This window comes from Temnothorax longispinosus, chromosome 2 (genome assembly GCF_030848805.1).
Source record: "Temnothorax longispinosus isolate EJ_2023e chromosome 2, Tlon_JGU_v1, whole genome shotgun sequence".
In the NCBI taxonomy this organism is placed as follows: Eukaryota; Metazoa; Arthropoda; class Insecta; order Hymenoptera; family Formicidae; genus Temnothorax; species Temnothorax longispinosus.
Genome location: NC_092359.1, coordinates 16,865,991 through 16,882,363, shown reverse-complemented (window position 1 = coordinate 16,882,363; position 16,373 = coordinate 16,865,991). Strand labels below are relative to the sequence as shown.

Below are 16,373 nucleotides of genomic sequence, written 5' to 3'. Positions count from 1 at the left end.
TCTCATGAATAAAAATGTTCATTCAAGAAACGTTCGATGGAACGTTTCTTTTCCGATAAAATAACGTTTAAAAAAACGATTATAGAAACGTTTTGTTTTAATGATAAAGACATTTAAAATTCCTACTTTTCACGTCTTTTGAACGTGTTTATGACGTCTTTGAGACATATATGCATGAGAATGTTCTAGAAGCTTTATGCATACCATCTATGACGTCTATTCTTTTTCGAAGAAATTCCTGAACTGGTCTATATATATAATAGCTTTAATAGCTTTTTTTGAAACATTTAAATTTATATTGCACTAATTATTATTGCATAAAATAAATCATTTTATCCATGCACATATATCAACACTTGATTACTTAAATTAATTTTGCCCTACCAGTCTTAATCTATTTGTCATCGGACAAATCTGAGCTTAGAAAACTTGCAACAGTTGCAAAATAAACGTCCTGCTGAACGTGGCCATTGAAAGAACATTTATACGTGTGTTTTGTTTTGAAGAACTTGCTGAACTGGTGCGCACATTAATAATGCAATTATATAGAGTGAGACAAGTATATTTTGTTTCACTAAAACTTATTGCACGACGGTGCACCAGTTTAGGAATTTCTTTAAGTAACCAAGTGGATATATGTGCATGGATAAAATGATTTATTTTGTGCAATAATAATTAGTGCAATATAAATTTAAATGTTTTAAAAAAAGCTATATATTAAAGCTATTATATATACATGCTATATATTTATATATACATACTATATATGTATATATATATATATATATATATATATATATATATATATATATATATATATATATAGGGTTGTGTGGGGTGATGTGCAACACGTTCACTCGTTGCTCGGAAAACATATCCAAAAATCAAATTCTTGAATATATCATGGCTGTATAATGTAGAGGAAGGAAAATACTACAATTCTACGTGATTAGATTTTCAAAATTTTAAATTTTTCCTAAAAAATTTTTGAGTTTTCATATAAACGTCTGTTTTAGCATTTTCAAATTTTCTTGGAGTGATGTGCAACACAGGTAAAATTAAGGTAAAAAATGCATGAATATCGACATCAATCGACTTGGTTAAATTTGGGCTTCTTAAATACAAATTAATCGAAATCTGGTGAACAAAAAATTTCACTGTATTTTGTAATCGACCTCTGACAAATGGAAATTTCACAAAAAAAAATCATTTTTTATTTGATTTCTTATTTATTTATCGCTTAAAAATTAATATAATGAAAGGAAAAACGCAACCGGATGATCGCCTTTCAGCAATTTTATTGCTGCCCAAATTAGCTCGCAAATCGACCGGAACAGCGATACCCTTATTTTTATACTTTCGTGGCATAATGACTAAACACATTGAAAAATTAAAACACTTTATATACACATGTTCAATCGTAAAATAGCGATAAACTAGCGAAAAATGAGTGTTGCACATCACCCCAAACACGCTATTTTGCGCGGACTGGCGTGACACCAACACAACGTAAGAAAATCACAAAATCGCTTTGGATTATCAAAAGTACTTAAAAAACTAACAATATAAAAATATTTACCTATAAGATGACTAAAACCACGTCACGAAATCACTATGAATGTGAAAAGCGAAAATTACATTGAGCTCGAGAAATTTAACTCGCTTTTCGTACAGCAAACCAGGGTGCGTGCCATCTCGCGAGTTATTTATCTAAAACAAGGTACTATTGACACAACGAGATGGCAGTATGCGATTCTGTCAAATGTCGACATGCAGACCAGGAATCGGAAACGTTGCACATCACCCCACACAACCGTATATATATAGATGAAGCAAATTATAATTTTGAAAGGAAAAATTTAACAAATAGGTATTTTTGTTTACTGTAGAAACGTAAAAATACGTTTCTTAAATCATGGTTTCAAAGACATTTTTGTTCAAACGTTTCTTAATGGTTCTTTACGGTTATGAAACTATGTATACGTTCAAAAAACGTATATGAAACTAATATGTGCTACCTGGGAATTGATTGGTCCATATGCATGTGCATAAGGAAATAGACCACGCACGTTTCTTATGCTTACGCATTATGCGTTGTGCAGAAGTGTGTGCGCTCCGCTTAAGCCTTAGCACAAAAATACGTAGATATTAGTGCTGGTCTACAACCTTGCTTTAAAGGGTATTTAAGTTGTAAGCCGTAAGAAATTGACCAATCACAATCGAGTATTCTCCTCACATTCCATTGTGCGTGGTCACGTTCTTACGGCTTAGAGCTTAAATATTCTTTAAAGCAAGGTTGTAGACCAGCACTTATGCTTTCGATTATAATCCGTTGCTTTTTTCTGGATAATATAGTGGTTTTAAGTACACGACTGTACATACATATTATATTGAAATATATTCTACTGCGTTTTTTATGTGACGTATTTAGTAATTTACACTGTTAAATATTAAAGGATGAAATTTAAACCACGACCTTGAGTTAGATAACATTTATTTTTATCTACCATGTGTGTCAAAATTCATTATTTTAACACAAAACAGTATTATTTTAACTTTGGTTTAAACAGAATAATAAATTTCTTTTGCCAGTATAGAATAACAATTAAAGTAATTTTTAAATCGACCGTGACTGGCAATATATAACGTCTTTTCGATATGAACATTGAAAAACTGTGAGCCAACTTGGTTTGTCGGATTCACACAGCACTTTTTCGGATCAATTATCGAGACATTATTAATTTCGACTATGGGTTTTGGTCAGTTGATGTACGTTCTAAATTAAATAGTTTTTTATTATTGCGAAAAATATTACCCCAGCCAGGGTTTGAACCTGGAACCTCCCGTATACCGTGCGGGTGTCGCGAGTCGTGCCAATTCGACCACTGGGGCTGTGGTAATATTTATCGCAATAACAACTTAAAGATGGAGCACCGATTCTTCGGTCGACGGTGTATAATAAACAGAATAATAAATTTCTTTTGCCAGTATAGAATAACAATTAAAGTAATTTTTGAATCGACCGTGACTGGCAATATATAACGTCTTTTCGACGTTATATATTGCCAGTCACAGTCGATTTAAAAATTACTTTAATTTTTATTGGTTTAGTTAAATTGAGTAGGAGCAGTGGCGACCTAGGAATGGTTAATAACTCAAATTGAGTATAATTTAACTAACGAATTTAACAGTGTAAGCAGTGTAGCCTTGGCGTAAGGTATTTAACTTTTGGCGATACATATAAACTACTTGCATTGACATAATAAATCGTAATTACTATCAGTAGAATTTAATTTAAATCAATTTGCTTGGAAAGTAGTCATGTAAGTAAATTATCTCAACATTCGATTAATCGGAGCACACAAAACTCGTGACCGAAAGCTACGTCCCCTCAAGCTTGACCTCTTCGGTCACATCTTCGGAACAGTCGAAGATGCGGAAAGTGGGGAGAAAAATTATATTCGTGCCGAAAATAATCTATGACCGTAGATACCATCATCCATCACATCAAACTAAAACGATACGTTGACAACGTACGAAGATGAACGTATTCGCAAAAAAGCATATTCATAGTTGAACGATATTGGTAGGTGTATATTAGGCACGAGAGAGGATAAGAATCTGAAACGTTTAGTCACTTCTAATACGTACTCGTGTCCATTGTGTGTGTGCGTGTGTATATATTACAAGCGAGTATGATTTGACCCTAGAAAAAGGGTTTTTTTCTGTATTTAGAACCAAAGCTTCGCGAGATCTCAGCCTCGATTTCCATATTGCTTCAACCCAGAATGAACGCGTATATATATATATATATATATATATATATATATATATATATATATATATATATATCACCTCTCTGACTACGTCATTCTCAAAAATCTTGCCGCTTGGTGAACATTCTCGCCGGCCACACGCTATATTAACCTCCTTCTATGAATTTCCATTCAACATCTTGTCAGCTTTTCCTTCGCAGCTCTAGTTTCCGTACAAAAGAAATTGTCTGTTCACCATTACATTTAATTTTATAGATCTTATACCCCAGATAGCATGCATGTCTAAAAGACGTTGTATATAAAGATGCCTCTAAGATGTCTTCTAGACATGCGTGCTGTCTGGGTATGGATGAACTCGAAACACGCTGTAGCATATCTGACGAAGATGCTTGGAAGGTCTCACAGACAGTGTTATATATACGTATATTACTTAAATATTCATTAACTTAATTATTCATTTTAGGTTAACCCATGTCTGAACTTTTAATATTAAATGTCGTTCACGTTCCCCGATATTAAAGAATGTGTCAACTCAATTATCAATAAATTTAATTTTATCTTTATTCTTCAGACAATTCTATATCATATAATAATGTTTTATAAATCTATACTAAATTCGCAATTAGATTTTATATACATTCTTGCTGTTAAAACTCTTATTTAGAGAGCTAAACTCTCCAAGTAAAGTAAATTCAGACTCTGTCACAATATTTTTCTCCGAAAAGAAGTAAAAACCCGAGTTTTTTTATAGTCTATAAAAATATATTGCTATTTTTTAAACGTGCAACGATCGTGAACCTATAATCCGAGCTATAGCAAATATACGCCACGTTTGACTGTAAATACGTGAAGGTAAATTTCATTTTACCTGTCGTCGCCGACAATCTGTAATCCGTTCGATTAGCCACAGCTGTAGATTTAATCTCAAGCGGAATGAGTAAAAGCTACGTAGTAAGAAAAGAGCAAGAGAGAGAGAGAGGGGGGAGAGAGAGAGAGAGAGAATTAGTTTACCCGTGACTTTCATGTCAAATACATCCCCAAGGCAACGCTCTTGCGCTGCATGCGACGGGTATAATGTTATAATATCCGCTTGTTACGATAATATATTGTGTGCCTAGAGGAAACATGTCGATAATACCAGGTGACAACTATACTCGAGATACGCAAAACGTAATATTCACTGAGTCACGATGCGAAACTCGAAAGCCTCGTGTCGCTCAATAGTCCCGCCTGTTTCGCTGACGTTTTCCGGGAAGTGTCTTTGGACGAGACCTACTTTCATGAAATGGAATTTATGGCAAGTGTCCGCTCTCTCCGTTCATTCAGCAAATCGTGCATCATCGTGATTAAAAATGAATTGGAAATAGAATATGTATATCCGCCCCGTTCCGCGCGTCCGAGTGATCGCATCGATAAAACGCTTCGTATATGTAAAATTATTGATTCGGCTAGGGTGGTGGATAATTAGTTGCAATCTGGCTCTTCGCGTGTCAATCTGACCTCGTATTTTTAGATATCATATAATCTACAAATGTAATCATTTCCCTTATCGTGTGTCCTATTGAACGTTAACGGCGCTGAATCGGTAAATATAATAGATGACGATCTCGCGTAATATCGCTTGCGCGGCGAGCGCTCGTTTCGCGGATCCCCGCCTCAAACGGAGTTTTTCTTCATCGGGATTATTATTACTGTAATTTCGTGTAATCCGCCGTAATCCGAGAACTGTATCTCGGTTCAAATTGCTAGCGAGGCTAAGATATTATGCGGCAATCATCGCCCATGTGCTATAGGTAGCGCAGTTCTTTTGATCCATTATGAGTCGTAAATAGCCAATCTTCAAGTTAAAACCGACTTTAATTTTTTTAACGTGTCAAACGTTGTATCGAGAACAGTTTGCATGTATGTATGCTAAGAGTGACATATGCCACGCTGACTCCTTTTGAACTTTTTAAACGCAATGCTTTCCGTCATCTCGCATATATTTTACAGCTTCTTAACGCTTGTAAACATAGTATTATGTACACATATAAATTCAAATTAGTACAAGCGTGTTTCAAGCAATATGCAGTAAACCACGCGTATAATACAGTTCTGACGTGTATGATAAAGCATAAGTTAATAAAGCGGATAGTTTTCATCAGTTGGAATAGGCAACAAAAAAAGTCCTTATCAACTTTAGCAAGGCCTATCGATCTTTACTAATATGACGTTAAGTTGTTTTCATACTTTCTGTTAGGCTACGCACCACGTGCGACGGACATTAAATAAACGGACATTATAATGAACGTTTTGTCCAAATCTGCAAAAGGCTCCGACTAAAACGATTCGTTTGAAGCAAAAACAAATTAAAGCAAACTGAAATGTACGAAAAAAAAAATAAAGATTTAGTAACAAAAAAAAAAAGGATCACAAATGCTACATTCTTCTTAAAATTAATTTTAAATTGTATATCTCCCTCTGTGTTTGTATTTTCAAGGACGTAAATTATATGAAGTTTTATTTCCAATCAAATATCGCACCCGTTGTTACTAAAATCAATAGTATTGTATTATGGATTCGGTAATAGCTAATAATATTTCATTTGCACGTGGTTGATATCGTAAAATACCATCCCACGTTACTAAGAAAATATGCAATCGCGATGTGATACTTGAAAGCTACATGATATTCGAGCAAGTTTCCCATTTTGCTGCATCTTTCTAAACTATAGTTTGAAAGAATTAAAAACATTAGAATTTCATGATTTTTATCGTCGTACGTTAGTCGTAAATTTGCTGTTGTACTTTATTAATCGAAAGAAGCCTAATGATTGCTTTCCATGCGGAACGTATACTATTGTGCTATTAAAGTGATGAGATAGTTGGCATACGTATACCACGTATTTCAGAAGTGAGAAAACCTACGGAAATCCAATTTTAAAAATATACAAAGTTAAGTAAAATAATTTAACAGTTAAAAGTTTTACGATATAAAAAAATATTTCGCGAGATATTTATTCGTTGCCTTTCGTTGTAGAACACAGAAAACGTAATGCAGCGCACGCAGTGCGACATTAAACATATGGCTGATTACTCAATATGATTAAACTGTTTTTACACATTCTGAAACTTTAATCAATGACGCGCCAAACAAGCTATTTCCAAGGTTTTAAATCGATTTTAGTTTCTGTTTCACTGTCCTATATATGTGCATTTACATGAGAACGTATTTAGTCAGAGAAATATCGTCCTGACGTCATCGATATACATAGCAGAAACGACTATTAGTCCGCTTTAAATAGTCAAATCCTAATAGCTTCGGCGAGTATATTTTCGTAGATCCGCAACGACGAGCAACGTCCACGGGTTCGTGATTTCCAAGCCGCTTCCGAATATCCCCTAATCGTGTTAATAATTTCCTTCATTTAATTCATTAATATAATTTCCAGTGCACGTACCGTTGCTTTCGTCGCTTAATGTTAAATACCGAACATGTCAACGTTTATCAATAACCGTTACGTAGCTTGTGGTAAAATGTGTAAAATTTTAATCGCCGCGTTAATTATTGCCCAGCACCCACGTTTGCCTTCTACCTTTTTTCGCCGCGGACGCTTTTACGACGTGCGATAACTAGGTGCGCGTTTCTTCCGGAAATGGCTTTATAGAAAACGTGATTCGGTGAACGTCGACGGCGTATATGACGCTCAATGTACCCGCATTGTAGTCGGCTAGCCGCGAGAGGAGAGGAGCGGAGAACGGATGTAGAACGTGCGGGAGCGTATATATTGTAGATACCGCGCGCCAGCGGCGGCGGTAGAAGCCGTTGCTGACGCATTGCAGAACGGGTCGCGGGGAGGTCAGCCGCGGCGGGCGAGTAGAAGAGGACCCGGGTCACCGCCGTCGCGTCGGCCAAGTATAATGGGAAAAATCGAGTAGGCGGGTAGCTCGGGTCGGCGCACTATATCCTATATCCTCCGCTTTCTTCCATTCTCCTTCGTTCGCGCCTCACAACTCGCTACTTTACTCGCCTTCTCCGTTTGCCGAACTGTCGCGTCGTTGTGCCGCGTCGCGCCGCGCCGCTCCATCGAGCGGCGCGTAAATCAATCCGCCCGAAGGACGGTCCAAGTCCAAGACGTGCACGCGGGGTCAACGAGCCGCGCAACGGCCGAGCCCGCGTCCGTCCGTCGGCCGTGTTAATTAGGTAAACGGTGTTCTTATTGCCGACCTCTTTCAGCGGCTAATCGCAGAACTGCGACAGTGGACCCGCGAGCGGTTCCTCTGCTCGGCGCGACGCGACGCGACGGTGTCGCGATTACTCCGGAAATCGTACCGTCGCGTGTCGCGTGTCACGTGTATACCTGTCGATCGCGCTTTATGGGCATGTCGCGTGGCGACGCTTGTATCACGTTTCCGACGTCCTTATCCATGCTACGTCACACCGATATCGCATCGTCGATATCGGAAACAACTGTCTCTGTGTTCCTTCCGAGACGCAGGCGATATAGGGTCTGTTATCTATTGCTGAACTGCAGGCTGCATCACTCCACATTGAAGGGAAAAAGATAAACTCTGAACTAATGCAGCCAGTTTTGCAATAAAAAAAAAACAGACACATACCTATACCTAGGCTCGCAAAGTTTCGCGAAACGGCATTGGCACGCGCCGCTTAAATCGCGATGCACGCAACAATCGGCGGCGGTCGTTACGGCAAATGATCGCGAGTATGCGGCAACGCGCCGAGCGATACGGAGCGTCTCGTACAATGTTAGAGAGAGGGCATAAATCAATTTTCAACTATGCCGCGGCCCGCGGCTGTAGGTCGACGGTCGAGTTCCAATCTCCATTGGTACGCCGCGCGTCCACGCAGACGGGTCACTCGAGAAGCGTAATCGTTTTTATCACGCATCGCCGCGAACGGCGAGGCCGATTACGAGCAGATTGCGCCGTTTGGGGAAATGATCGCGGCAACGAGGGAAGGCAGGTACAATAAGGTTGTTGGAGTAATAACATGATTATTACGACGAGAAGGAAATATATATATATATATATATATATATATATATATATATTGGCTGCTCGCAATAACAAATTAGGGACAGTGAATCATCCGATCGGATGATTTGAACGTACATAATGTATGTAACGATAACACGTTATACGTTGCGCGTGGCACGTGTTGCGGGTGCGCGCTTAATGTACACGCGCTAAATGTTAATTGCAGCCGCAACATTATAACGATCCTCTAACATTCCTGACAACGTTAACGATCGCGAGATTGCCGGGGGCGCCGCGAGTTCGAGACTCGCCTCTGCATCGCGGCCGGGGACCGGGGACGCGTTCGCACTCTCGCATTGCAGACAGTGCTCTCTTATATAAGTTAAAAGCGAGATGGACAGATAGCCGAAGAGAGAGAAAGAGACGAGTCAGAGATAAATAGGTGGAATAATAGTCAACGACCACGCGCGACGCGTGTAACGTGCACCGACGCCAAAAGCACTACGACGCGTCGCGTCGTTCGGCCACTCCGTCGCGATCATTTTTCGTCCCGAATATCAGCCAGACAGCACGTATGTCTAAAAGACGTCGTAAAGACATCTTTTAGACACACGTGTCTAAAAGACATCTTTACGACATCTTTTAGACAAGCGTGCTATCTGGGCAGCGTCTCGCTGAGAGAAGTGCTGGATGCGAGCATCGCGAGAGAGAGAGGGAGATTCGAAAGAACGAATATTTTTCGCAAATTTTCAACGTTGCGAGTTACAAGTGCCGCGCGAATTGCTGGAACGGATATACAACGACGTTGATCGCGACTTCGTCGTTTTGCCAAAGCACGATGGATCTAAGCGTGATCAATTTGCAAGCGTCTTCTCGATGTTTCTCCCGCAACGTAACACACTTTAGATCCTCTGCGAGATGACATCGAGAAAATTGCAAGAATCGCGTAATGCAAGCTAGTTTATAAGCTCTCTCTCTCTTTCTCTTGCTCTCTTTTTTCTTTCGATGATAGCTACATTTTGGCTGATGGATGCTACGCGAATACGCGCGACGAGTTTGGCGAGGAGGCACGTTCTCTCGCGCGAATAGAGAGCATAGAATATATATGTGGAATATATATACACACATATGTATATATATAATTGACTGCGTAGCCGCGAGGAGAGAGAAGTGCGGATAGAGAGAGAGAGAGAGAGAGAGAGAGAGAGAGAGAAAGAGCGAGGAGACCGAGTTCAGTCGACGCTCGAGAAATTACCCGCGTGCAGCTCTCCCGCCTGGTTGACGATGAGGCGTACTCGAACGGATGTCTCCCTTATCCGTGCCGGGGCGGTGCAAGGGCCGGGGTTCCCTCCGCGTAGAGTAGGCGAGCGCGGATTGCACCACGTCGCGAATCGCGGTGTAAGCGGTGTGACGGAGTAAAAGTCTAACGATCGCCGCTCCACCGTGCCTCCCGTCTGCGGCCGCCGTCGTCGGTCGGAGCGCGGCGACGGACTAGAACTCTAGAAGCTGCAGCGGCGGCACATCGCGCAACCAGGACGTTCCACGCAAGTTCCAGCTGACGTCCTGACAGGGCGGGCGTTCGAGGAGGGGCATTCCACCGAGGCGAGGAAGGAAGGAATACGTCCCGTGCGCTCTCTCCTCGGACCGAAACCGCGCTCCGAATCGGATATACCTTCTGCCCGCCCGGATTAACGATCGTGCACCTCGATCGTGCGAAGAAATTCGATCTCACAAACGGCTCTATCTTTCTTGGCGGCGACGGTCGCGGAGGACGCGTTCTCCAACGTTCTCCGTACGATCGCGACGGCAAGTTGTTATTATTAATCGTTCACGATGTGGAGGTTCTCCGAGAGAACGGTCGTGCCGACACGCGATCGGAGATCCCCCCGTTTTCTAAGATCTGACGTTTCTTTACTCGCGAACGCGCCTCCTCGCGCATCCACCACCCCTCTACGATTCTCTACCCTCTCCCTCGGGTCTCTCTCGGTCAATTCGTTTCTCTCTCTCCCCGCCTTGCCCTCGGGCGGATAATTCACGAGGGCGCCGATTAACGTTTCGCGAATCCACGCGCACGGATTTCTCCTGCACGCGGAGGAGACACGTAGACATTGGAGAATCCGCGCGTTCGAGCGTGTGTACCAAGTAGAACTGCGCACCACCTGTCAACGACTGATCGCTCAAGCGCGCGGGAGCTCGACGTGACCCACCTCCGCTTTACGAGAGCCGTCGGCCGATCGAAGTCACCGCCGAGGCTGACACTGCCGCCACCGCGCGTTGCAGCCAAGGCTCGGTGGCCAGGTGGACGACGTGGACGATCGGACGTCGCGCTGCTGCCGTCATGTCGACGCACGTGTACCGTGCGCGGTATACGCCGCCGCGACCGTCGCGAGCAGCCGCGAAACCGGCGGCGGCGGAGGAGAGACAAAGGAAAAATCGCGATCGCCGTCGTCGACGGACGTTCGCTCGGTGCTGCCCCGGTGGCCGTCGACGACGGTGAAAACCGTATGTACAACGGGTTGGGGCCGTTGGGGGTAGGATAAGGGTAGGGAGAACGGTTCTAACGCGCCGGCGGATGAAGCCTAGAGAGGGAACGACCATGAAGAGAAAGATGAGAGGAGAGAGAGTGACAGAGGGAGAGAGAGAGAGAACGCGACGGCGGCTGATGAGACGAGTCAGACAGCACCCGGCCAACTGCACATCGCTGAATGAACCCACCGTGACCCCGACGTTCCCCCGCACATCCGAACCACAGCCACCCCGTGATATCCACCTTCTCCCTCGTTCGCTTTCACCTCCCTATTCCTATCCGCCCACCGACGACCGACGTGATCTTGATGTTATTTTATATATAAACGCGTCTCGCGCCACCCGACACTCGTCCCTTCGACGATGCCTCTCCCTTGTGAGACACAACGATACGCTCACACACCGATCCCTCTTGTGTAGGTGAATCTCTCCTCGGGGAAATACCGTCTTTAAAGAGATTCTCGCCTGAAATCACCTAGCACAACGACGCGATATTTCTCCACGGTATTTCTCGAACGACCTACGAAGCTTAGTTTACGATTGCGTTTGCGATAATTGGAAGAAAGTATTTGGACTCTAATTTTCCACACACAGTTGTCGCTTCTCCTTCTTCAAGATTATCATCTGATTTAATCAAAACTTTCTTCATAATTGCAACGACAAGAATTGCCGAAGAGTATGAATACATCAAGAAACCGTCGTTCATTTGCGTAGTGAAGATATCTATCGTTTTGCTTCTGAAGGCTTTAGACAAGTGAAGAAGTAAGAGAAATGAAGAAGATCAATATTAGTTTGTCTAGCAAATTCTTCTATATAGAAAGTAGTCGCAATTCCCCGTTTAGGGGAAGTTACACAATAATTGGATATTCGATTTTGATAGAGTCCTAGATAATCAGAGAGGCGACATTTAGGGGTATAGTCTGATCAGCTGCCTAAATCACATGATCATAACGCCATTTATTTGTTTCCCTACTACATTGTAGGTATTAGCAATCAGTAGCGCAATATGTATAATGCGCATTTGTACTAACGTTAATGGTAATTTATCGGTGAAAACAATAATAGGAAAATATCTATTAGTAATTTCTCGAGTAATTTTATTTAGGAAACACTTACTTTTCTCCCCTTCTTACAATTTAACCTTCTTCCTTCAACTTTTTTTACTCATAATAGAAGCAACATGGCGGATAATCGCGATAGGTTGCGATAGATCGCTATAATCGTCAATGTTGCCTCTCTGATTATCTATATAGGACTCTAGATTTTGATGGTGCTGCGTGATGACAGACTTATTATTATATTTCTTTTTGATGCGAAAAAGAGAGGTACTTACGAGCGCGCTCATATTAAAACACTATTTGTTCCGCTATGTATTCTACGTACGTCAGACCTTACCCTCCCACCCCTGGTATAGCCATCCTATATATATCTATTACTTGTCAGTGTCAATAGCTGTTAGCAACACTTAAGGGTTTGATCATCGTCAATGGAATTTGCTGAATAAAACTCCAAACAGCCTCATCAAGCCCGAATAGAGCACGAAGCTGACTTGATCTCCGCACCATATAATCACTCAATATTTTCTTCTGCGGTCTTAAACTTTAATAAGCTAAACGTAAACGGGTATCCGGTTATTAATTAGGAATATGATGCGTACAATATTAAAAGATTAATTTAATTCTGATTGATATAAATATTAGTTATACAATATTTATATTTACGCTAATAGCAAAAAAATAATGTTTAAAGCTGAATTATATATATATATATATATATATATATATATATATAATTGAGTTTTAATTATATATACCTTACACAAACATATACATATCATTATATATACGTATATTAAATAAACAAAAATTATTTCATTAATTTTTTAAAATAATGACGTATTGATAATATATTATTATGATAATGATAACGTAATACATTGTATTTAAGACCAGCAAACGTCCTTTCAATAGTAAAAATAATTTGCTGTTAATGAGCAATCAAATACGTCGTAACTAGTGGAATAACAAGCTTTATCCCTCATTTGATAGGCATTGTGCATCGGTACCGATGTCGGCACCGTATTTGACTACCACGCGCATGCTGGATCCGTCGTGACGTCAGGGGGCGAAAAATCAATCCACCCTGCCGCGCCGCGCTTTGCGGCAGGGATGTGACTGTGTGCGCGACCCACCACCATCCACCGTCTGTTAATTGTTACAACGGTCACGTTCGCGAATGTAATAGCGAGACAATGGAAGGCTTTTATGGGGTTTCAGCAATACAACGGAGACACGCAAAAGCGCGCCGCCGCGCCGCGTTAAACTTCGCAATCCGCAAACTCCGACTGATTGCGAGGAAACCAATGTTTATTCGACGCGGACGAGATCAACTACAATTGTGATCACGTGCATCACCGTTGACACACGTTCGATCGCGCTCGAATAAAGGCGAATCGCGTTGAATAATCATCAGGCTATATCGATGCGAATCAACGGTTGCAATTTAACGGTCGTAAATTTATCATATCTTCGATTGCCGTAATAAAAATCAGTTACCGTGTTTTCAAGCGGTGTTTATTCGAGATCTAAAATTATTTTAAACTAAATGCCTCTAATATAAATTATGTTTTCATCAATCTTTAATAATCATAGATAAATATTTTCTTCATTTCTTTAATATAAATTAAGATGTATGTTAAAGTCAACGTGGTGTTCTTTTAATTTATGAACTGTCATTTAAGTCTATTATCTGTTATCTCCAAGTAGAATGATAAATTATACTTAGAAAAAACTAAGCACATGGTAACTAAAGACAGCTAATGACAAGTCTTCATTTATTTTCAACTACATGTGTCATCTATTCTTCATATAACATATCCTGAGATCGTCTGCAAAATCATCAAATTTCGATTTATCTTTGAAGAAAACTGAATCTTGTACCGAACAAATTTCATACGTGTTTCCCACGAAAACCGCGGCAGAGATAATCATCGCTCGCGAACGTGATGGTTCCGCGACAGCGCATCGCGAATGCACGGTGCATTCACCGACAGTATTTAACAGATTAATTAATTGAACCTACTTTCGGCGCGTACGTGGCAACGATACTTGAGTAACGCGACGCGCGCGGAGGCCTCGAATACCGGCAGGAAGTGTAATACGCGAAATTACTCAAACACGCGTAATGGCGATCGCGTGTCTCTTGCTAGCACGTACCAATAAGCAGCGAGAAAAACACGCTTCGGGGCAATCAAATGCAGCAACGTGCGTTCTCCCACGTAGTCAGCGCGTATGTGGTCAGCTCCTCGCGCCAAGTCGGCCACGTGAAATTCCTTCGGCCGGCTCTGTTCGGCCGCAACTGAAATCGCGACACGGGAAGGCGCCGTCTTATACGCAGAGCGCATTAATGCGTTGACTTGCGACCAAACAAGACAAACATGCGGCCCCCATTGATAAGTAATCCACGGATGTGTGCGACGCACGTCGCGTCGCGGCGTTATATGTACACGACGATGATACCTGACGAAAACCGATGTATTCGTTCACGGAACTAACAGTTCTGCCACGCAGCTTACCTTGAAGTCAATGGAAGGGGACCTTGGGAGATTGTTACGAGCGCTATTTTCAATCCTCCACTGGAATCAGCAAATAATATTGTCTATTTATTTGTCAAAGTATAGCTGATAAAATTATTCTATCCGGTGTAACATTGCGTTTTCTATGAATGTATTACCCCGTTCGATGAATACATTAACATCTTAAAATTGTGTGCATATTTTTGACACATTATTTGAATCCTTCATTTATACAGCGAATAAACTGTATTGATTACGTTTTCTATTTTCGTGAAAACTTTTGAAATTAGGGGTAACGTGAAGGGTGGTGGAGGAGGGGGAGAGGACGTCTTCTCTTATCGCTCGTGATAAGCATATTTAATATTCTGCTACAAATAGTAAATATGTGTATACATATATAGTATCGATTGAGCACTCGGACGCTTATATAATGCAATGTAAACAACACGTGGATATTTATACGATGCAAGCTAAACAATTTTCCGATCTGAGCGACAACGATTTATGACCAGGCAGCGCGCTTCATTGGTATCCAATATGGTGACGCGCGGCCATTAATGCGTATAATTAGTAAAAAAAAAAAGTGACACGGGTATTGCGTAGTTCGTAATATGAAAAAATTGACTTGTTTATCTGCTGCGCGTTCTTCATAATTGATGCGGTTGCGCGAAGCGAAATCGGAATCGCCCGTATCGTATACATGTATATTTCATCTCTGCGAAAGCAGCTTCCACGCGCAATAAACACTCGCCTGTGTGTGTGTGTATGTGTGTGTGTGTGTGTGTTTTATTTATGTGCGAGGCAACTTGAGCAGCCTTTATTGCGTTGTTTAAGATTCTTCAGATATGCAGAGCACGCGCGAGGCGAATCAAAACTTGGGCTGTACATGGAATAATTATTTGTCATTGCGCGCCGTTATCAGTCCCATTACGAACAATGAATGATGCATCATTCCGTGACGTAACGATACGGCGGAATAAAGCGGCTAATAAAGCATAAATAAGACTTTTGCGAAATCGCCTTGAGAATTATATCTGATAACACACTTTAATGCGCACTTTGCGCGCTTTGTGGTGAGATCGAGAGATAAAGGATAGACGGGAAGAGGCTCGCAACAGGCGCCAAGTGGTTAAACAAAAGACAAAATCAACAATGGAGCGCGAAAACGATGCAGGTACGTGCACCTCGCGCATTCCTCGGACTATCTCCATTGTGCTCTAAACTGACCTCGAATATTACATTCCTGAGGCACGCGAACAAAATGAAGAAAACAAAACTGTTCGGAATGACGAGCAGTGTGGAAAAAGTTGGATGTACTCGTACGTCAGACACGCCTCGCGCCTCGCGATTTATGCTCCTTAACAATAGCGACAAACAAATGTTTCTAACGCCTCATTCGGCATGAATCAAAGTAGATTCAACAGAGGCATTATTCGATGCATCAGGCCGCCAGCATCATTAGCTTATTAAGTTAGTTAAGCGAGGACGAAAGAAGACAACGTTGTGCATTGCGGCGGTCGT

General features: G+C 41.4%; 1 protein-coding gene and 1 pseudogene across 7 annotated transcripts in view; one reads left to right on the top strand and one right to left on the bottom strand.

Moving 5' to 3' along the window:
• Nucleotides 1–14,633, bottom strand: part of Rhobtb (Rho-related BTB domain containing) — a 29,115-nt gene extending 14,482 nt beyond the window's left edge. For 2 of the 7 annotated variants that reach the window (XM_071770816.1, XM_071770815.1), the window contains exon 1: nt 10,008–10,924. The gene's annotated coding sequence lies outside the window, so the exon portion shown is untranslated. Of the gene's footprint in view, nt 1–4,644; nt 8,698–10,007; nt 10,929–10,959; nt 11,105–14,493 lie in introns of those variants that run through there. The other 5 variants (XM_071770812.1, XM_071770814.1, XM_071770817.1 and 2 more) reach the window with 5 other exon arrangements.
• Nucleotides 14,634–15,007: 374 nt separating this feature from the next.
• Nucleotides 15,008–16,373, top strand: part of LOC139808631 (venom allergen 3-like) — a 38,981-nt pseudogene continuing 37,615 nt past the window's right edge.